Here is a 24,883-nt window from a genome sequence, read left to right on the forward strand (position 1 = left end):
AAAAGAACTTAACATTTTGATGTTAATGTGTGTTCCATTAGTGCTGTTAGCATCACAACGGATGGGGTGTCTCCGCCCCTGTGGGCTCGCAGGACAAGAGGAATTTTAATGATAAAATACTCTAGACTCCACCCCCAGTACCCATATAGCCTCCCCGGACCCGGATACCTCAGTTTAATTGAAAAGAAATACTAATAGGGTGGGAACCTTTGTGATGCTAACAGGACTAATGGAATACACATTAACATCAAAATGTTAAGTTCCCTGTCGTCCTGTTAGCCTCACAACGGATGGGGATTTAGCAAGAAGTACCCCCATCGGGAGGGCCCTCAAATGCTACAGCACTCAAGACAGATCTGGCAAACGTAGTTCGACCAGACAGTAACATATCCAAATGATAATGTTCAACAAACGTTAATGGAGACGACCATGTTGCTGCTAGACATATTTGATCAATTGGCACCGAGCATCTCTCCGCCCAAGATGTAGATACCGATCTCGTTGAATGTGCGCCCACGAATTCCGGATTCTGGACCCCGGCTTCGCTGTAACAGATCCTGATACAGTCACATATCCATCTGGACAGGGATGGTTTCAATGCTTTCTTGCCTCTAAATCGTCCCTAATAAGTAACAAAAAGGTTTTCTTCCTTTCTGAAGTCGGCTGTTCTATCGAGATAAACCTTAATAGCCTAATAACCTTAATGACACAAAGTCTGACCCTTCCTCCTGAGGTGTTGGGGAGAAAGCTGGCAACACAATAGACTGATTTAAATTACAGAAGGTTGGTACCTTAGGTTTAAATGAGAGTAGTAGTCGCATAATCACGCTATCCTGGAGGAAAGAAATATATGGCTCAGAAGAACCTAATGCCTCTAGTTCTCCAACCCTTTTGGCTGATGTTATCGCCACTAAAAAACTGACCTTGAGTGACAAGAATTTCAAGTCCACCTCTTGCAGAGGTTCAAAGGGTTGTACACACAATTATTTCAGAATCAAACCGAGATCCCAGGATGAGACTGGCTTAACTAACGTAGGTCTCAATCTTTCTGTAGCCTTTACAAAGTCCTTTACTTCCTGGACCTGGAAGAATCTTTTCCCTAAACAAGCCGATAAGGCCGCAATTTGAACTCTTAACAAGCTGGGTCTCAACCCTTTATCAAACCCCTCCTGTAAGAAGTCAAGAAGGTGTGGAATGGAGGGGGATGTTGGATCAATCTTTTTCTGCATAGCCCAAGTGTGGAATATGTTCTGAATCCTCTCATAGGACTTATTTGTCGCCTCACTCCTAGAGTGAGAGAGGGTCTCCAACACTCTAGTAGAGAACCCTGCAGGTCTCAAAACGGGCTCTGAAGTCTCCATGCTGTGAGATTGAAGGCCTTCAGGCTCTTGCATGTGTGACTGTTCTGTGTTACCAAATCCAGCCAAAGGGGTAACCTCCAATAGTTCCCCTGACTCATCAGCATCAGCATGGAAAACCAGGCTCTCTTCGGCCAAAACGGCATTATGGCAATTGTGGACGCTTGATCCTGCCTGATCTTCTTCAATACCCTCGGTATCATTGCCACAGGCGGAAAGATGTAGGCTAGGTTGAAGTTCCATTATGGTCATCGCATCCACTACCACTGGGCTGTCCCTGCTGTAAAGGGAACCGAATTTCAGGAGTCTGGCATTGCTTCTTGTTGCCATCAGGTCTATCTGAGGTAAACCCCATTTCTGTACGATCTGGCTGAAGATTTCTGGATTAAGACACCATTCTCCTGGTATTCTCAATCCCCGACTGAGGCGATCCGCCAAGACATTCTGTTCCCCTTTTATGTGGGTTGCAGATAACCTAGTTATCCTCCCCTCCGCCCAGGTAAAGATCTTCTCTACTTTGTTCAGAAGTGAGCGAGATCTGGTGCCTCCTTGTTTGTTTATGCAACAAACACACGCAATATTTTCTGGCCGTATCTTCACTGCCTTGTTAAGAAGGTGAGGAGCGAAGTGGCAGAGGGCGTTGAAAATTGCCCTTAGTTCCCGAACATTTGATGAGAGTTGAGTTTCCTCCAACTCCCAAATGCCTGCAACTTGTAGATCCTCTAGGTAGGCTCCCCAGCCTGTCCCTGAAGCATCTGTGGTAAGTATATTCCATCCTGGTTCCTCTATATCCACACCGTCCTTGAGGTTTTTCCACCAAACAAGGGATCTTCTGCTTTCGGGAGAAAGACTTATTTTGGAATCTAGAGTTGCTAGGTCTCTGTCCCACGATCTTAGCACCTGGAGTTGAATTGTTCTCATATGCCAGAGTGCCCAAGGTACCGCATCCACGGCCGAGGACAGAAGACCTAGAAAATGCATAATTGTTCTGATAGGAACATGACAGAAAGTTGCATCCTCTGTAAATTCTCATCTTCCGCTGAGGAGAAAGAAAAATCTTCATATGGACTGTATCTATGACAAATCCTAGAAAAGTTCTGGTTGTGGCTGGTATCATTTCTAACTTCTCTCGGTTGATGATCCATCCAAGGGACTGAAGAAAGAGAAGAACCAACGAGATATGCGTGCTAAGGAGGTCTGCCGTGGCCGCCATGATGAGCCAGTCGTCTAAATACGGAATGACTCTGATTCCTTGTAGACGAAGTTCCGCTACCACCGAGGATACCACTTTGGTAAACACAAAGGGAGCTGTGGTTATGCCGAAAGGTAGAACTTTGAAGTGTAGATGACGAAGTTGGCTGTCTATTTGTACTGCTATCCTGAGATACTTCCGGTGAGGAGTCCATATAGGGATGTGGAAGTACGCATCCTGCAAGTCTAGGGAGGCAAGAAAATCTCCCCTGAGGATTACCTAAAAAACTGACCTTATTGTGTCCATCCTGAATTTTTTCTTCACGATGAACTGATTCAGAAATTTGAGGTCGATAATCAATCTCCGAGGGCTTGGGGTCTAAAAACACTGGAGAATACACTCCTTTCCCCCATTCTTCTGGGGGAACATCCTCCAGAGCTGCTTTTGAAATTAAAGATAGAATTTCTTCCTCCAAAATATCTCCCCTGGGAGGTGGAGGAGGACGAGAAATTAAAAATCTCTCCGGAGGTAGGTTTTCCAAAGACAGGGAGTAACCCTTCCGTACGAGATTTAAAACCCACGGATCTCTGATCCTGGCTTCCCAAATTTCTGAAAAGAAAGTAGGACGACCTCCTACCGGAATATCTAAACCGTCAAAAATCTGACTTTCTGGCTCCTCCCTAAGGAGGTTGCCTAGCTGAACCTTTCTTAGCGGCATAGCCTCTCCCTCTTGTAGAGTAGCGGAATTGCCTAACCCTTTGAGGTGTTCTATCCCTCCTGAATGGTTTGCGGGAAGGAACTCTTTGGGTATAAGGAAGAGACTTCCCTTTCTTGTCGGTCAAATCAAGCATTAATTTGTCTAACTCCTCCCCCAAAAAGGCGACCTGGAATATACTCCAGGTTGCAAAGAAAAATTTTTGAGGGACAATCACCTGACCAAGGCCGGAGCCACAAAGCCCTATGGCCTGCAGTTGCTAATGCCATGGAAGTGAAGGTAGAGGGCACCTCTCCATCCTCTTCCGGTTGGTTTTGAGCTCTTACAGCTCTAATAAGCTTAGAGCTTTTCTCTGCTGGAAAATAGAAACGCATAGCTCTCGGGTCTTCATCATCATCAGAGGACCCAACTTCATCAATTACGGTATATTCCGTTCCCCCCGGGGAACCTCTTCTGGGTCTCTTACAGCTTTCTAAAAGGGAGGAGAGAAAAGAGTAACAAACCTTCTCGCGCCAACTCCGCTCCCATATGCCTTACTGACGCTGAACGGAGCTTTTTAGGTCCTCAATGGATTGTTGTAGACCGCTCATAGACTGCGCTACGTAATCCTTGACCCACACCACAACATCCTGTACGTCCGGTTCTCCGCCCGCAGGATAAGATCTACATTCCTGACACTTCAGATACTCACATCCGTCAGGTAGTGGTTTTTCTAAAGAAAAGAACATAGTATTAAACGAATCCTGGCAGGATGATTGGATAAGACGTTCCACGTCACTTACCACAAAGATAGCAGGTAAGATGTCTACGTTTACTGACTGACTTCGCAGAGTTTTCCTTGGATCCTTCTCTAGAAGACATCTGTAGAACCTTATTAAAATTTATATACCAAGCAAAAAAGGAACATTCCATCACTTGTAAACTTCTGTAACTCACTGTAGTAATGCTGCTCACAGGCTGCAGAGAAGCTCGTTTCAAAGCTGACCCAAAGCTGTAGTCTACCCCCTCAGGATACACAGACAGCAAGATTCCAGCGTTCAGAGGAACCTAAAATGGCCACTTTTGGCACCAAAATTTATTTATTTTTTTGCTTTGAAAGTCTGTTCACAAACAGGCGAAATACCGGAAACCCCCCTGCAGGGGAGCTACAGGACAGGGAACTTATCCCATAGAGTTTCCAAACAGAAAAGAATAACACTGCTAGAAATCGGCAGTGTTATTCAAACCGGACTCCAACAAAATGGCGCCGCCATGAGTGGAGACCTGCGCCGGCAAACAAGCGGAAGTGACGACAGACCCACTTCCGCCTACACGGAGGTGGCGGCCGCATCGGCCGGCCACCTCCAGAACAGGAATCAGGGCCCAGATCCCGGACCTCTGATCCCCGCACACGTCCTCAGCCCTGCAAGAAAGGATGAAAGAAAAAACTGAGGTATCCGGGTCCGGGGAGGCTATATGGATACTGGGGGTGAAGTCTAAAGTATTTAATCATTAAAATTCCTCTCGTCCTGCGAGCCCACCGGGGCGGAGACACCCCATCCGTTCTGAGGCTAACAGGATGACAGGGAACAGTCTTTTCACTGTAGATATTTTCAAGATATCTTCATTCAGGTTATTCTGTCCTGGACATTGATTTCTGAATGATTGTTTATAGTAAGCCTAATACGTAAGTAATACCTTAGCACGGATGTTCTCTCTTAAAGTGTCCCTGTCACTATAAAAAAAGCAGAGCCAGGAGAGAAATGTGCTGAGCACAGCTTCTCATGTCTCATTATCAGTCAGGGTTCAGATTCGGACCGTTCTGAAATGTTAAAAGTTTAGCGTTTATTAGAAATAAGGGCAGCAATAGCCTAGTTTGTGCATACCCTTAGCTTTCATTCAGTACATATTCCTTGTGGCATGGTTGCAATTGTCTTGTTACCTATCTACAGAAAGAGAAGTGCAGATCTGTATTAAAAGAAAAGTGTGTGTATAAACATATTTATAAACACTAGAGATGAGCAAAAAGTGAAATATTCCATAATTCAAAATTTGATTCAAATAGCTCCAGATATTCGTATATTCGAACAAATATCAAATCCCATTATAGTCTATGGGAGAAAAATACTTGGGACCTTGAAATCAATATTCGACCACTAGGAGGTCACCAAGTGCACAATGAAACCACAGGAAATTATGCCAGCACCTCTGGAATGCATATGGGACAGCAGGGGAAGCATGCCTGGGTGCATCTAACACTAGTGATGAGCGAACATCCCAATTTTCAGTTCAGTTCGTGTTCGCCGAACATTCACAAACAAATTACGAAAGTAAAGTAGAAGCGCACGTTTTAATCTAGCGGTACGAACTTATGTACATATCAGCTCAGGTGCAGTGTAGAATCAGTAATAACGAAAATTACTTATAACTACAAATCAGTAGTAGCAAGATAACAGCTATCATCCCGCACTCACAGTATGCAGCCGTATACCTGATATATAATTGTTTTTTACAATAATATAATGAAAGAGCCGTTCAACTCCTTTATACGACGCAGACTGCACAAATCAGTACTAGCAAGATAACAGGTATTATCCCGCAATCACAGTATACAGCCATATGCACTCAGTAGATGTCTGAACACACTGCCTGTCTTACAACAGCTTCTAAATATATGGTTTTTATACTTTTAGCCCTAACAATGGTTTTTGGGGGTCCCTCCCTACCTAACTTCACCTAAAAGCTTTCTCTCCCTGGTATACAGTCTGTCCCATTCTAGCTCCAACCAGCATGTGAGAAGAATCTGAAATCCAATATTCTTATATTCAGGAGGTGATGTCGTTTAGCCATCCAATCACAGTTAGAGGTGTTTTTTTTAAGTCCTGCCTATTTCTAGTACTTGTCCCATCCTCCCTGCATATTTATTTGCTGGAAAAAAGGGGATGTGGGAGGGCGAATCGAATTTTTACTGCATTATCGTTGGAATATTCAAACGCAATCAAATAGCGTGAATAGAGTACTATTCGATTGAATACTATTCGCTCTTCACTAATAAACACATATAAAAGTGTTCATAAGTGTAAATTAATTTTCCATTTTTGTATACCTATGTGTAATGTACTGAATCACAATGCAAACATCCTCTGCCCTCAGCCCTGAGCCATAAAATTCTGATTGGGCGTCCACTGACCAGATGTAGGCATTACCCATAGTGCCACATTGGAATAAAGCAAGATTGATGCTATGTGTACAGAAATGTTCTTCAGCAGCTTTGGGTGGATAACTAAAAGGAAACCTGTAAAAATGAAGAGTGGAGAGTGGGAGGGCTGTGGTGAACAGCCGGGAGCAATATATTCTGAAATTTGTAGTACTGAGCAAATGATCTACCATGTGGTCATTGTCAAAATGGTGCAGACAAGTGAGCAATGTTACATTCTATATGTTGTCAGAATACCCCTTTAAATCATTGGAGATGAGCACACTTACAGTAAGTTCAGGTTTCGCCCAAACCTGATTGCTCATCTTATAAATCCCACAGCTTGGAGAAGATGGATGCAGCCCAGATCCAATGACTCACCTTATAATCAGTTGTTAAAAGGAAAAAGCATAAAGTATTTCAAGTATTATTTATTATCAAGTATGTATACCATGACTAAGAGCTGTACAAGCTAGAAATGCGCCGGCTTAGCAGATTTTAAACTGGATTAAAATAAAAAAGCTGGTTATTGTGCTGGATTAGTGCGTTCATATGTTGTAGTATCTCATCGCTTGGGCTGCCAAGTGCGCTACGTCTGCCTCCGGAGCAAGAATCTGCTGAGCACTGGACAAGAATAATTCTTACAGAATATAAATATACACAAGCACTTTATAAGTCTTCTTTTTTTATTACATCAAAAAGAAATAAGGTCGTAAAGACATAACACAGCAATGGAAACAGAGCTAAATATCATGGCTCCAAAGCATCTCTGTTTCAGGTTATCATCTGATTGTACCTATCGCTGTTACAAGTTGAAGAAGAGCAGTGAGAAGAAATAGATGATATAGTCTTAGAGAGTAATGAACTATAGCATCTGGTTACCTAGCAATGAGACAGACACTACGCTTCATCTCTAAATCGTTTACTACATAATATGTGCAATGTGCGCTTCATGCCTATAAGCCTTTAGACTTCATCTAGGTGAAAGGTTGCATGGTAACCAGAAAAACAATGAGAATATATTATTGAGCTACTGGCTATCCAGAAAGGAGAATTGATACTGTACCTATACTGGAAACCAAGATCAAATGCTTTATTAATTTGACCCTTAATTATTTATTTTGCTTGTGGTGTTAATATCTATTAACATTATTGTTGTTTTGAGTCTTGTTCATCAAAGTTTCAATATAGATTAAGAGGGTTCCTAAAGATTTTATTTGGAATTGTAGGTCTAGTAAGCCACCAAAAAAATTATAACTGTAATTTCTATGGACTTAGATAATGAGATGATATATAGAGTGAATCAAATTCAACTTGCGACATTCGGAAATTTTTCCCACAAAATTATTGAACTCTGTGAACCAAACTTAACGAATCTATACATACCTGTTTGTGCTCCCCGGTGTCCTCTTCCATGTCTTCAGCCTTGTGTTCAGCAATCACTGACTCAGGGAAAGCACTGTGGCCAGTGATTGGCTGAGCAGGCTGTCAGTCCACTTAGCCAATCACTGACTGAGAGCGGACAGTGCCGCAATCAGTGATTGGCTGAGCAGGCACACAAAAATGACAGCCCACTCCTCCAATCACTGGCGGCAATGCTGTCCCTCAGTCTGTGATTGCCGGAGCAAAGCTAAAAATATGGAAGAGGACAACTGGGGAGCATAGACGGATAAATGAAGCTTTTTTTTGTTTTGTTTTTGCAAATTTTAATAACAAATTTAGCAAAAAATCTATTTGCTGGATTTGCTTAGCTCCTCTCTGTTTATATTGACTTATATGCCTAAAAAGGATAATACTTGAAATACAGCAGCATCCTAAGGCTAAGGTTTGGCAGGTCAGCAGCCTGGGGCTGTGATTTAAAAAAAAATCACATTACATATAGTATTCAGCCAAATAACCATTTTCAAAATATGCTTTTTATTCTATTGCCATATTTATTTACCCCAAAGATCTTTCAATCTTTCCCAAAGAATTTTCCATCTCAGGTGTGGCTCCACAAGTGGCTCACCACCCCTATAAATTCCTACCTTAAATGTACCCATTGATCAAAACTTGTTGTCCAGCTCCTTCTACAGGTAAGGGAGGAAATATGCATGCAGTCACAAAATTAATGTAGTAGAAGGAACGAGCAGCACTGTTTCCTGCATAAAATAATGCAATCTTTATTACAGCAGCTTCAGAAAAAAACACAATGTGCTAGCAATGGTCAATATGTTTTGGGATTACTGGTTCTTATTTATTGCTAAAGTGAGAGCATACAGTAGGTAACACCTATATACATGGGTGTTTAAAGTGTGATGTAATGTTAAATCCCACTTAACCACTTAAAATAACATGTAACAACAATTATAGAACTTAAAACAACTCTGTACACACATTCAGGTGATTAGAAGAAATCCTGGCTGGGGCATTCCAAATGGTGAAGAGGGTGGGGAGGAGGGACAGAAGGGCAGTGCAGGCCTAGGGCACAGGTACGACAATTTGACAAATGGCTGCAAGTTTTAAAGTTGTTTTTTAGGACAATAACTGCATCACCTGCCGAATGGACCACAGGACAGATTTTGGATTAAAAGCATTTATCCTATGGTACAAGTGGTTTGGGGGGCTACAGAGTCACTTTAACCCCTTAGTGACCGCCGATACGGCTTTTTACGGCGGTCACTAAGGGTCCTTATTCTGCTGCCATCAGCTTTTTACGTCGATGGCAGAGAATAAGGCTGCGGGGCCGGGACGGCCCCCACCCCATCCCCCCAGCTACCGGAGGTAGCTGAGGGGTTGGGGCAGTGTGTGGGGTCGGTAATGGCGGCCGTCGGTAATGGGGATTACCGGTGCCGCCGCCTTTGATCTCCCCCCGCCATGAATCTACGGTGGGGGGAGATGAAATAAGTGTCCCCCAGACCTCAGATCAGCCCCCCCTAGTAGGGCGAACACTAACCCCCCTCCCCCGGCGGCCATCATTTCCAAGATGGCCGCCGCCATCGCTGTGAACAGACTAATGTCTGTTCACAGCGATGGAAAAGTTCAAATGAATGAAAGCCCCATGCTCTCCGCCACCGGAGGTAGCAGAGAGCATGGGGCAGTGATCGGGGACCCCCCTGTGGAGTCCCGGTACAAGCGATCAGCGGTATATACTATATACCGCTGATCGCTTGTACCATGTGCTCCTGGCACTTTTTATCCCCTGTCACCATGAATGATTGGTGACAGGGGATAAAAAGTGATGTCCCCCCACCCCCAAGTCCCCCCACACCCCCCTGCCCCCCCCCGTCCCCCAGTCACCTCCCCTACCCCTTATACGTTACCTGATCCTGGAGCTCCTTCCTCTTCGGCGTCCTGGCTGGTTATGATGTGCGCATGCGCTTCACAACCAGCCAACTCTGAAAATTTTAAGTGACAGAGAACAATTTGGTCTCTGTCACTGAACTATGATTACTGTGATAGAAAATATCACAGTAATCATAGTAATACAGTGAAAATGAATGTGTAAAGTACAAAAAGTGACAAACATACAAAAAAATAAAACACACACTTTTTATTATAGTAATAATTGCAGTTTACTCCCAAATTACCCCTAACCCCTCCCAGATTACCTGTAACCACCGCACGTTGCCCGTAACCACCGCACGTTGCCCGTAACCACCGCACGTTGCCTGTAACCATCGCACGTTGCCCGTAACCACCGCACATTGCCCGTAACCACCCCAAATTGCCAGTGACCCCCTCCAGATTGTCCGTACCCACCCCAGATTACCTATAAGCACTTCAGTTTATCAGTAACAATCCCAGATTGTCTGTAACCCTTCCAGGTTGCACATAACCCCCCCAGGTTCCCCGTAATCATGCCAGATTACATATAACCCCCCAGATTGCATGTAACCACCGCACGTTGCCTCTGACCACGCCACGATGCCTCTGACCACCGCACATTGCCTCTGACCACCACACGTCGCCTCTTACCACGCCACGTCGCCTCTGACCACCACACATCGCCTCTGACCACCACACGTCGCCTCTGACCACCACACGTTGCCTCTGACCACGCCACGGCGCCTCTGACCACCCCAAATTGCCAATGACCCCCTCCAGATTGCAGTGCCCATGTCAGATTACAGGTACCCACCCCAGATTGCCTATAAGAACTTCAGTTTATCCGTAACCACCCCACATTGCTCGTAACCACCCCACGTTGCCCGTAACCACCCCAGATTGTCTGTAAGCACTGCAGGTTGCCCGTAACCACCCCACGTTGACCGTATCCACCCCAGATTGTCTGTAAGCACAGCAGGTTGCCCGTAACCAGCCCACGTTGCCCGTAACCAGCCCACGTTGCCTGTAACCAGCCTACATTGCCTGTAACCACCCCACGTTGCTGTAACCACAGCAGGTTTCCCGTGACCACCACACATTGCCCATAACCACCACACATTGCCCGTAACCACCCCACGTTGCCTGTAACCACAGCAGGTTGCCTGTGACCACCCCATGTTGTCCGTAACCACCCCAGATTACCTGTAACCACCTCAGGTTGCCCATAACCACCCAAGGCTGTCCGTTACCACCCCACATTACCTGTAATCTCATTTTTTTTATTTTATTTTAGTAACTGCGCTATTCTAATAACCATTACTAGCTGCGGTTTTGCTCCTGTAAATTGGCGCTCCTTCCCTTCTGAGCCCTGCTGTGTGCCCATACAGTGGTTTATGCCCACATATGGGGTACCGTTGTACTCAGGAGAACCTGCGTTAAAGATTTTTGGGTACATTTTCTCTCCTGTTCCTCGTCAAATTGAGAAATTTCAAACTAAACCAACATATTATTGGAAAAATTCGAGTTTTTCATTTTTACTGGCCAATTTTGAATACTCTCCTCTAATACCTGTGGGGTAAAAATGGTCACCTAACCCCAAGATGAATTCTTTGAGGGGTGAACTTTCCAAAATGGGGTGACTTTTTGGGGGAATCTATTCTGCTGACACTACAGGGGCTCTGCAAACGCACCTGGCGCTCAGAAACTTCAGAAAAATCTGCACTGAAAATGCTAATTGGCGCTCCTTCCCTTCTGAGCCCGGCTGTGTGCCCATGCAGTGGTTTATGCCCACATATGGGGTACCGTTCTACTCAGAAGAACCTGCTTTACATATATTGGGGTGACATTTCTCTCCTGTTCCTCGTGAAATTGAGAAATTTCAAACTAAAGAACATATTATTGGAAAAATTCGAGTTTTTCATTTTTACTGTCTACTTTTGAATACTTTCCTCTAATACCTGTGGGGTCAAAATGCTCACCACACCCCAAAATGAATTCTTTGAGGGGTGCACTTTCCAAAATGGAGTGAATTATTGGGAGATTTTACTCTGCGGACACTACAGGGGCACTGCAAACGCACCTGGCGCTCGGAAACTTCTTCAGCAAAATCTGCATTGAAAAAGCTAATTGGCGCTCCTTTCCTTCTGAGCCCTCCTGTGTGCCCATGCAGTGGTTTATGCCCACATATGAGGTACCTTTTCACTTAGGAGAACCTTTGTTACAAATTTTGTGGTACATTTTTCCTCTTGTTCCTCATAAAATTGAGAAATTTCAAACTGAAAGAACATAATATTGGAAAAATTTGAGTTTTTAATTTTTACTGTCTTCTTTTGAATACTTTCCTGTAATACCTGTGGGGTCAAAATGGTCACCACACACCAAGATGAATACTTTGAGGGGGGCACTTTCTAAAATGGGGTAACTTATGGCAAGATTTTACTCAGATGGCACTACAGGGGCATTGCAAACGCACCCGGCGCTCAGAAACTTCTGCAGCAAAATCTGCATTGGAAAAGCTAATTGGCGCTTCTTCCCTTCTGAGCCCTCCTGTGTGCCCATACAGTGGTTTACGCCCACATATGGGGTACCATTGTACTCATGAGAACCTGCGTTACAAATTTTGGGGTGCTTTGTCTCTCATATTCCTTTTGAAAATGAGAAACTTTAATCTAAATGTATATATTATTGGAAAATTTTAATTTTCAATTTTTTTTACTGCCTAATTGTGAATACTTTCCTCCAGCCCCTGTAGTGTTAAAATGCTCATTTTACCCCTAGATTAATTCTTTAAGGTGTGTAGTTTCCAAAATGGGGTCACTTATGGGGGTTTTCAGGATACCAGACTTCTAAATCCATTTAAAAAAAGAACTGGTCCCTAAAAAAATCAGTTTTGGAAATTTTCACGAAAATGTGATAATTTGCTGATAAATTTCTAAGCCCCATAACACCCTAAAAAAGTAAAATATGTTTACCAAATTATGCCAGAATAAAGAAGACATATTGGTAATGTAACTTAGTAACTAATTTATGTGCTACGGGGCAGGGGCACTGCAAACGCACCTGGCGCTCAGAAACTTCTTCAGCAAAATCTGCATTGGAAAAGCTAATTGGCGCTCCTTCCGTTCTGAGCCTCGCTGTGTGCCCATACAGTGGTTTATGCCCACATATGGGGTACCTTTTTACTCAGGAGAACCTGCGTTAGAAATTTTTTGGTGCTTTTTCTCTCATGTTCCTTTTGAAAATGAGAAACTTTAATCTAAACGTATATATTATAGGAAAACTTTAATTTTCCTTTTTTATTACGGCCTAAGGCTATGTTCACACTATGTATTTGTGCGGCTGTATTTTTTATGCGGCTGGAAATGTGCGGCTGAAACTACGGCGGTGGGAAAAAAATAGACATGTGGCTGAAAACATAGTCATTTACTTGGAAATCTGGTTCAACTAAAAATAACAAATAAAATCTTTAGAAAGTGATGCAAACACCTCTGGAATGCATCTGGGAAAGCAGGGAAACAGTTTACATGAATCGCTATTACCGGGGTTTGCGATCCTCTGCAGTAATGCCGATGCCTCTCATGGTTAATATATTTAATTAATAAAACACATTTTCGTTGTAATAAAGTCCCATTCTTTGTTCAATAATTAAATTTAAACGAATCCATCATTTTGCAATTAAATATACTGTTAAAATAAATAGATATATAAATAAATGTATATTTATATATATATATATATATATATATATATATATTTTTTTTTTTTTTTTTTTTTGACAGTATAATTAATTGCACAATGATGGATTCATTTAAAATAAATGATTGAACAACGAAACTGATTTTATTACAACGAAAATGTGTTTTATTAATTAAATATTAATTAGTACAGGAAGCTCCATTAAGCCGTTAATTCATATTGACGGCAATAGAGCATTCTGTACTAATCATCACTTTACTTTAATGAAAACATCAAATGTTTCTTCTAATTATGTTATCACAATATCATTATTAGAAGAAACATTTAGAATTATATGTGTGCTCAGCTGATTGGCTGATCGGCTGAGCGCACATATAAAGAGCCGGTCCGCAGTACAGTGACTTCATTGTGCTGCGGACCAGCGAAGAGGACACATCGGGGTGAGTATAAAGCTTTCCCCACCCCCTCCCCAGCACTGCACCCATCCCAGTAAGGAAGGGGGGTCACTTAACCCCTTCCTTGCTGGGATGGGTGCAGTCTGACATCAGTCTGGCCCCCAAGATGTTAAGGGGGGTGCAATACATCCTCCCTTAACCCCTTGGGGGAAAGACTGTAAGCAGCGATCTGTAAAGATGCTGCATACTGTAAGGTGCACAACACCGCTCACAATGATGGGTGTTGTGCTCCTGTTTGTGTGTTTTTTGTATGTTTCTCCCTTTTTGGTTTTTATGATATCGGTATCCTGTGGATTACGTCGGATTCGGTGGACTACGTCGATGACCAGCGGTTGTTTGGTGTTTTTTTTTTTATAAAATGGTCAATGAGGGGTGTGGGGGTGTTTTTATTTGAATAAAAAAAAAATTTCACTTGTGTTTTGTCTATTTCTTTACTTTATAGACTTATTACTGGAAGCCGTCTAATAGACGGATTCCATTACTAAGTCGGGGCCTAGTGTTAGCCGGTATAAAATGGCTAACACTAACCCCCATTATTACCCCAGTACCCAATGCCACCAGGGGTACTGGGAAGAGCCGGGTGCCAGTGGTCCCGGAGCGTCAAAATTGGGGCTCTTGGACTGGGGCGGCAGCAGGCTGGTAAGATTTAGGCTGGGGAGGGCCTAAAACAATGGCTCTTCCCACCCTGGTGTTAGCAGGCTGCTGTCACGTGGTTTTTAACCCGACTGGGTTAAAACGCATAGGGTCCCCCCTATTTTTATAACCAGTCGGGTTAAAAACCAAACAACAGCAGCCTGGTAACACCAGGGTGGGAAGAGCCATTGGTTTAGGCCCTCCCCAGCCCAAATCTTACCAGCCTGCTGCCGCCCAGTCCAGGAGCTCTTCCCAGTACCCCTGGTGGCATTGGGTACTGGGGTTATAATGGGGGGTTAGTGTTAGCCATTTTATACCGGCTAACACTAGGCCCCGACTGAGAAGTGGAAGCCGTCTAATAGATGGAATCCATTACTAAGTCTATAAAGTAAAGAAATAAAGACAACACACAAGTGAAATTTTTTTTTTATTCAAAAACACCCCCACACCCCTCATTGACCATTTTATTAAAAAAAAAAAAACACCAAACAACCGCTGGTCATTGACGTAGTCCACCGAATCCGACGTAATCCACAGGATACCGATATCTGAAAAACAAAAAGGGAGAAACACACAAAAAACACACAAACAGGAGCACAACACCCATCATTGTGAATGGTGTTGTGCTCCTTACAGTATGCAGCATCTTTACAGATTGCTGCTTACAGTCTATCCCCCAAGGGGTTAAGGGAGGATGTATTGCACCCCCCTTAACATCTTGGGGGCCAGACTGATGTCAGACTGCACCCATCCCAGCAAGGAAGGGGTTAAGTGACCCCCCTTCCTTACTGGGATGGATGCAGTGCTGGGGAGGGGGTCGGGAGAGCTTTATACTCACCCCGTTGTGTCCTCTTCGCTGGTCCGCAGCACAATGAAGTCACTGTACTGCGGACCGGCTCTTTATATGTGCGCTCAGCCGATCAGCCAATCAGCTGAGCGCACATATAATTCTAAATGTTTCTTCTAATAATGCTATTGTCATAACATAATTAGAAGAAACATTTGATGTTTTCATTAAAGTAAAGTGATGATTAGTACAGAATGCTCTATTGTCGGCAATATGAATTAACGGCTTAATGGAGCTTCCTGTACTAATTAATATTTAATTAATAAAACACATTTTCGTTGTAATAAAATCAGTTTCGTTGTTCAATAATTTAATTCTAATGAATCCATCATTGTGCAATTAAATATACTGTCAAAAAATAAATATATATATAAATATACATTTATTTATATATATATATATATTGTGGACATGTCACTGGAGATGTGTTCGAGGGGTTGTACATCTCACCTAGGCTGATGCGTAGTGTGAGGTGGTAAGTCCAGGAGGGATCTGTTGCTCAGCAGTGCTATGCTGCTGAGTTATTATTTATTTTTACCGGGCCTGGATTTACTGGAATGGTGGATAGGTTGGTAGTGGGATCTGCCATTCCCTCCCCCTCGATCCAGTATGGGTTTTGGGATCAGGTGAGCTCTGATCCCAATCAGCCTGAGAAGGCAAAAGGTGAGCTCAGTGTGCAGGGGAGTCTCTCAGACAGGAGTGAACAGCCTGTATGGTGTGTTCGCTGGGAGCTGGGGCTTATGCACACCCTGCAATATTACCTGCCAAGTGAAGTGACAGAGAGGTAACCTGTTGTATTAGTAAGCGCCCAGACGGGCAGGACTTTTTGTTTTGTTTATTCTCACTGCACGGTGTTGCTGTATTTACGTTGCTGGACCGTTTATGCTACAAATAAACACCAAAGCTGTTTTTAAGTCCAAGTTTGCTGCCTGAACTGTGTCCTAACACACCATCCCCCGGGAAGATCCCTACAATTGGTGCTGCGGAGCGGGCAAAAACGGTTGCTAGGGGCAACGGTGTGCATCAACTTGGCTACAGCTGCTTATGTCCTGGGTGAAGGCTGCGGCTTCACTCCAAAAACAGTCAAGCAACATGGAGGAGATGATGAAGCAGTTAATGCAAGTGAGTCTGCAACAGCAGCAGGCTAATATGCAGCAACAACAGGCTCTGACAGACGCTAACCTACGCCATGAGCAAGCATTGGCCGCACAACAACAGGCTCAGGCAGCCGCTAAACAGGATCAGGCAGCCGCTAATCTGCGCCACGAACAAGCGATGGCTCAACAACAGAGACTTATTGAGCACCTGATAGCAAAGCAGGAGGCGTCTGCAGGTGCTAATCCCCAGCTGGTGGCAGCAGCCGCGCCAGAGACTTTGTCTGTGAGAAGAGCCGTGCAGCGTGCGCTGCAAAAGATGACTGCTGATGACGATGTTGAGGCCTATTTAACTGTCTTTGAGCGTGTGGCTGAGCGAGAAAAGCTACCCTCCACTGAGTGGGCAGAAGTGATTGCGCCTTATTTAACAGGCGAACTTCAAAAGGCCTATTATGACCTCAGTGAGCAAGAGGTCAAGGACTATCCTCGGCTAAAAGCAGAGATACTCGCCCGACTAGGAGTTACTGCTGCTGTCCGTGCCCGGAGGGTCCGCAACTGGAGCTACAGTCTGGACAAGTCAGCGAGGTCCCAGATGTACGACCTGATTCATTTGGCAAGAAAGTGGTTGGAGCCAGACACCTCTACTCCTGCACAGATCCTAGAGAGGGTCGTGATGGATCGCTACCTCCGCGCACTTCCTGCTGATCTGCAACGCTTGGTGGGACAAGGCGACCCTAGGAGTGCCGACGAACTCGTCAGCCTTGTGGAGAGGTTCCAGGCGACCGAGGACTACCTCCGTGATGTTCCTGCAGCACCGTCACCTCCCCGGAGTGCCAGACCTGTGCCTTCAGCTGGTAAGAGACTTCCATCTATTGGGGGAGTGTGGAGGGGTGCTGATAGAGGGAAGAGCGCTCAGGAGGTGTCTCAGGGGCAAAAGACTGGTGGTGGTCCCCGGTGGCTAAGTGGCCCTAAAAAGGACTCCCTGCCAAGGAGACCAGGCCCTATCCAGTGCTGGAGATGCCATGAGACGGGACATATGTCTGCCCATTGCCCTCTTACCACTGAGCCCATGGAGTGTGACGCTAGCCGGCGTCAGTCGCTATTTGCGGAGCCGTCTTTTGTTGCAGTCACTGGACTAGAGACTGAACCACAAGTCTGCAACATTACTGTAAATGACTTTCCTGTTAAGGCGTTGCTGGACTCAGGAAGCCTTGTCACCCTGGTGCATGCCAGCCTGGTGACTGGGGACTTTGTGCCAAAAAGACATATGAGTGTGGTGTGCATACATGGCGATACAAAGGTTTACCCTATAGTGCTGGCTAATGTCGGGACTGAACTAGGCGCTGTACAATATGAAGTGGGTGTGGTTAAAAACCTTATGCATAATGTGATATTGGGGCGTGATTTTCCTTTGTTCTGGGCTCTATGGGGAAAACAACAATCCCCTGAAAGGAGTGAGGAGACCCCTAAGTCTATTGCATTACCCACGGTAAATGATAAAAATGTACAGGATGAAAATGATGCTTTTCCTTTGCAGGTCCTGGCTGGTGAGGAAGAGGCTCCTCCCACTGCGCAGAATGTTCCAGACTTAGAGGTGTCTAGGGATAATTTTGGTACTGCACAATTACAGGACCCCACTCTCAAAAATGCTAGAGAGCAGGTCACTGTTATGAATGGGGTACCTCAGGAGCCAGAAGCTGAGAAAAAATTTCCACATTTTTCTATGACTAATGATCTCTACTATAGAGTCACTAGGATTAATGATGAGGTGGTGGAACAGCTTCTGGTGCCTAAGTCGTACCGGCGTCAGGTACTCGACATGGCCCATAATCATGTCCTTGGGGGCCACTTGGGGACAGATAAAACACAGGAGAGAGTCCTCCAGAGGTTTTATTGGCCTGCGATTTATGCTGACATAAAAAAATACTGTGAGTCGTGCCCCACATGTCAGCTTAGCGCTCCAGTGTCGCATTTTCGCAGTCCTTTGGTCCCACTCCCCATCATAGAGGTACCTTTTGACCGGATCGCAATGGACTTGGTGGGCCCCATTGTAAAGTCGGCTAGGGGACACCAGTACATTCTAGTTGTGTTGGACTACGCGACCCGCTATCCTGAGGCTGTACCCCTAAGAAACACTGCCTCTAAAACAATTGCACGGGAATTGTTTTATATGTTTTCCAGGGTGGGGATCCCCAAGGAAATCTTGACCGACCAAGGTACCCCATTTGTGTCAAAGGTAATGAAAGAGCTATGCAAACTGTTTAAAATCTCACACCTACGAACCTCTGTATATCACCCACAGACAGACGGGTTAGTGGAGAGGTTTAATAAAACCCTGAAACATATGTTAAAGAAAGTAGTGGAAAAAGATGGTCGGGATTGGGATCACTTACTACCTTACCTGATGTTTTCTATTAGGGAAGTACCCCAAGCGTCCACAGGGTTCTCTCCCTTCGAATTAGTCTATGGTCGTCACCCTAGGGGTTTGTTGGATATAGCGAAAGAGACATGGGAAAGTGAGTCCACCCCATACAAGAGTGTTATATAGCATGTAGCACAAATGCAGGACCGTATAGCCACTGTAATGCCCCTAGTAAGGGAACACCTCCAGAGGGCGCAAGAGGGCCAAAGCAGAATTTACAATCGTTCTGCAAGAATCAGGACATTTAGCCCAGGTGACCGGGTACTCATACTTGTTCCTACGGTAGAAAGCAAATTCTTAGCAAAGTGGCAGGGTCCCTATGAAATTGTAGAGAAGATCAGTGAGGTCAACTACAAGGTACACCAACCAGGTAGAAGGAAGCCTTTTCAAGTTTATCACATAAACTTGATCAAGCCCTGGAAAGACAGGGAATCCTTGGTGGCGACAAATCCTGTTGGTCATCTGTCACCACCAATCCCTCCGGTCAGGATTGGTGACACCCTCTCAGTGTCCCAGAAGCAGGAAGCTAAAGAATTCCTGCAGAAAAATAAAAACAAGTTTTCTGACCTACCAGGGCGTACGCATCTCATTAGTCATCATATTGAAACTGAGCCTAGAAGCAGAGTAAACCTTAAGCCCTATAGGATACCAGAAGCACGGAGGGAGGCGGTATCATCCGAGGTAAAACGTATGCTTGACCTAGGAGTCATTGAGGTGTCTCAGAGCGAGTGGTCCAGCCCGATTGTGTTAATCCCAAAGCCCAATGGAACTTGGAGGTTCTGTAATGATTTTAGAAAGTTAAATGAGATCTCCAAGTTCGATGCCTACCCCATGCCCAGGGTAGATGAGTTGATAGAAAGGATGGGTAATGCCAGGTACATAACTACCCTCGATCTCACTAAGGGCTACTGGCAGATCCCCCTCACTCCTAAGGCTAGAGAGAAGACTGCATTCTCCACCCCTGATGGGCTCTTCCAATACGTAGTGATGCCATTCGGGTTACATGGAGCCCCTGCCACTTTTCAGAGGTTGATGGACTTGATTCTGCGACCACATCGTGATTACTCTGCTGCCTACCTCGATGATGTGGTCATTTTTAGCCCGGATTGGGAAAGTCACCTCTGTAAGGTCCAGGCGGTGTTAGATGCCATAAGTGATGCGGGGTTAACCATCAATGCAGAGAAGTGTGCACTAGCCTTAGAGGAGGCCAAATACTTGGGCTACATTATTGGGAGGGGGTTAGTGAAACCACAACTAAATAAAATTGAGGCAATACAGAATTGGCCTCAACCCCTCACAAAGAAACAGGTCAGAGCTTTCCTGGGTATTACGGGCTATTACCGAAGGTTTGTGCCGAATTTTGCTTCAGTTGCAGCCCCACTAACTGACCTGACAAAGGGTGCGAAGTCCGCAATGGTGACATGGACTCCAGAGGCCGAGAAGGCTTTTCAAAGCCTTAAGTCTGCCCTGTGCCAACAACCTGTGCTAGTTACCCCTGACTTTAGGCGAGAGTTTCTAGTACAGACAGATGCCTCTAACACAGGGTTAGGTGCCGTCCTCTCACAGGTCGTGAATGGCGAGGAGCACCCGGTGATGTACTTAAGTAGGAAGCTATCCCCGGCCGAGAAAAACTATGCCATAGTTGAGCGAGAGTGTCTGGCAGTGAAGTGGGCCCTCGAATCCCTGAAGTACTACTTGCTAGGCAGGAGATTCAAGTTAGTGACAGACCATGCCCCCCTAACATGGATGAAGCTTAACAAAGAAAAAAACGCAAGGGTGACTAGATGGTTTCTGTCCCTACAAAACTTCAATTTCACTGTAGAACACCGGCCAGGGAAATTACAGGCGAATGCTGACGCCCTATCAAGGGTACACTGCCTGTGGGGACAAAACGCTCAGCCCTCCGGTCTGAAGAAGAGGGGGGGGATATGTGGACATGTCACTGGAGATGTGTTCGAGGGGGTGTACATCTCACCTAGGCTGATGCGTAGTGTGAGGTGGTAAGTCCAGGAGGGATCTGTTGCTCAGCAGTGCTATGCTGCTGAGTTATTATTTATTTTTACCGGGCCTGGATTTACTGGAATGGTGGATAGGTTGGTAGTGGGATCTGCCATTCCCTCCCCCTCGATCCAGTATGGGTTTTGGGATCAGGTGAGCTCTGATCCCAATCAGCCTGAGAAGGCAAAAGGTGAGCTCAGTGTGCAGGGGAGTCTCTCAGACAGGAGTGAACAGCCTGTATGGTGTGTTCGCTGGGAGCTGGGGCTTATGCACACCCTGCAATATTACCTGCCAAGTGAAGTGACAGAGAGGTAACCTGTTGTATTAGTAAGCGCCCAGACGGGCAGGACTTTTTGTTTTGTTTATTCTCACTGCACGGTGTTGCTGTATTTACGTTGCTGGACCGTTTATGCTACAAATAAACACCAAAGCTGTTTTTAAGTCCAAGTTTGCTGCCTGAACTGTGTCCTAACACACCATCCCCCGGGAAGATCCCTACAATATATATATATATATATATATATTTATTTATTTTAACAGTATATTTAATTGCTCAATGATGGATTTGTTAGAATTAAATTATTGAACAACGAAATGGACTTTATTACAAAGAAAATGTGTTTTATTAATTTAATATATTAACTATTAGAGGCATCGGCATTCGGCATTGTTGCCGGCTATTTTTGAAGTACTCCGTATGGACCGCCTGTCAATCCATGGGAATTTGCACAGTTCCAGCCACAAACAATGGTCTTGTTCATTTTTTACGGGTCCGTTTACGATCGGGCCGTAGGCTCATACATAGTGTGCACTGTGCAGCCTTATATCGTATACCTTCCAGCGTATGCATGAACCGGAAAAATACGGCCGATGATTTACCGCCCGCAATACAGCCGCACAGATACATAGTGTGAACCTAGCCTAATGGTGAATACTTTCCTCCAGCCCCTGTAGGGTTAAAATGCTCATTATACCCCAAGATGAATTCTTTAAGGTGTCTAGTGGGGTCATTTATGGGGGTTTTCAGGATACAAGCCTTCTAAATCCATTTAAAAAAAGAACTGGTCCCTAAAAAAAAAAATCAGTTTTCGAAACTTTTACGAAAATGTGATAATTTGCTGATAAATTTCTAAGCCCCATAACACTCTAAAAAAGTAAAATATGTTTACCAAATTATGCCAGAATAAAGAGGACATATTGGTAATGGGACTTAGTAACTAATTTATGTGCTACGACTTTTTTTTTATAAGCAGAAAATTTCAAAGTTCATAAAATGCAATTTTTTTTACATTTTTCATGATATTTTGATGTTTTTCACAAAAAATAAACACACAAAGTAGTAACCAAATTTTGCCACTAACATAAAGTCCCATATGTGACAAAAAAGCAATCTCAGAATCGCTAGCATATGTTAAAGCATCACTGAGCTGTAAGTGCTTAAAGTGAGACAGGTCAGATTTAGAAAAATGAGCCCGGTCATTAAGGCCCAAACTAGCTGCAGCACGAAGGTGTTAAAGGGGCTATTCAGGATTTCTTCATATTGCTGTCCTATTGGTAAACATAATAAACATGTTATTCTTACATCTCCACACACTCCCGGGGCCCCGATGCAGCCTCCCCGGTGTCCCATGCTGACTGCAGCTCCACTACTTCTGAGACAAACTTGTTTACGGAGTGACAGCCACTCAACCAATCACTGGCTGAGACAGGACAGGCCAGTGTTTGGTTAAGCAGTCTGTCACTCCCAAGACAAATTTGTCTTAGAAGTAGCAGAGCTTTAGTCAGCGGGGAGAGTGGAGAGCCTGCATCAGTTGCAATTTGCAACAACGCCTGTGATTAATAGAAAAGATACATTGCATTGAAGTTAGAGAAAATCCCGGACAGAAAGTATACACATAGTATACACTCCGGACAGGATTCCTAGAGGCCGCACACAAAACTGACATGTAAATTTCGTGCGGCCGCTATTCATTGAATAGCGGCTGCACAACACTGACAGTTCACACAATGGAAAGTGCAGCTCCAGTCACACTTCCCATTGTGTGCAGTGGTGAATTGGGATGCGGGTGCGCATGGATGCGCCCTCATCCCAATTCAATAGGAATGAAGCTCATTCGGCCAGTACTACAGTACCGGCCGGAACGAACTTCACTGACACTGGTCATTCTGTGACGCGGCCGGGTCACAGAACGGCCAGTGTCTTACTTTGTGTGAACTCGGCCTAAGTGTACATGATGTGCACCCAATGCATTGATTAGAACAGATGGGATTAAATATACAATGAAATTCATTCATGGAATATGAAAGAACTATATTGGTCTAGTACTTTACAAGAAGTACAATCTCTAATGTTCACATCTGGGTATCTATAAATGAGAACATAAATGGGAATCAGATGGATACTCTGGATTGCTTTACTCCTACTACCTTGTTGCTTGCCAAAGGTGGGCCTTTTATAGACTGTCACAGATGACCTCTTTAGTGCTTTATTTAATACTGGCCACAGTAATGATCTCTTAATAGTCCCATCTGAATATCAACCTAATGTGTTGGCTAAGCCATCTAGATATCTTAATGTCCTGAAATTTCTTTGCTGTCTAGCTAGCAAAATTAAAGAACGCAACTTACAGAAAAGAAGTAAAACAATGCTAGAGAGAAATAAAGAGGGATCTAGGCATTCATATTCTTCTTCAGCTCAGCTATTGTTTTTTTTGGGGGGGGGAATAGCAGAAAGAATTGCTATATTTTAAGTTCCTGTAGGACAGCTCTGTGACAGCATTGCTGCACTTTTGGCTATATCGGAAGCTATTCCGGCAGCTACGTCTGCCTCAGCTGACTGGTGAGAAGGAGGAAAGAGGACAGCAGCAGGTGATTGCCCAGAAGGATTTACCTAAGAAATGGGCTCTCTCTGTCTACTGCAAAAGAACTCATTGCTTACTGACCTGAATTGTGTAATGTCTATATATATATTTATGTTCAATATATATTTCTATATCTGGCTTATGATTCGTCTACTTACGCAGTGTAAGATGAGCTGATGAAGCTGTATATTTCAAGGCATTTCATGATAACATTAACCATTTCCATTAGCAGCTGTTTGATGAATACTCTGCAGTTTGAGTTTTCTAAAACACTTAGCATAATAATATGATTTACCACAAATGACTGTAGTTCACACCGCAAATCCACAGCAAATCCTCAGCGTGTGAATTCAGCCTTAAGGGGGAGATTTACAGATGTTCTCTCAGATCTCATTAATAACAAAATTTTCTTCCCACAATCTTTTTTTTAATATACATATATGCTTCTTCTTAACATTCTGGTTTCATTGTTAAACCATTAATGTTGAAGGAATAAAAAAAAATACAATTATTTGAACTAAAATATATAAAAATACTGTAGATCTGCATTCAAATCCGTGTAGCCAAATAGATATTAACATTCAGTACTATTTTATTTGTCCTGATCAAGTTGAATGATATAAAAAAAAATACAATTTTTAAAATCATTTTAATTATTTTGTTTTCTTCGAGACTTATTGGTATCATTATAGTTAGTGATAAGAGAACTTGCCCAAAGTTTGGGTTTGGCAACATTCGTCCAAACCCAAACGCTTGGCATTTCTCTCTTGGCATCCAGAGAAGTTGGATTCCGGCAGTAGAAGACTACGGTAACATAGCCAAAAAAACAACATTGTATGAACATGACCCAAGGGAATACACTAGTAAAGTCCTGCCAAATTGCCCCCTAAAGACAAGGGGAATACTGTCCATGACAGGAATATTAGTGAGGCTAACTAATTGGAAAGGAAAACTAGATTTCTGTGGTACTTACTTTGACATCAGATGTTCAGAGGAAGGACAATAAAAAAGGAGTGGGTGTGATAAAAACAAGGACTTAAGGTCCCTATACACTTTATGCTAATGTTGGCTGAACCAGCAGGTGGCAGCATGTTCGCCCATTAGTATAACTTGTATGAAGTCCTTACGAGT

This window comes from Dendropsophus ebraccatus, chromosome 10, assembly GCF_027789765.1.
Source record: "Dendropsophus ebraccatus isolate aDenEbr1 chromosome 10, aDenEbr1.pat, whole genome shotgun sequence".
In the NCBI taxonomy this organism is placed as follows: domain Eukaryota; kingdom Metazoa; phylum Chordata; class Amphibia; order Anura; family Hylidae; genus Dendropsophus; species Dendropsophus ebraccatus.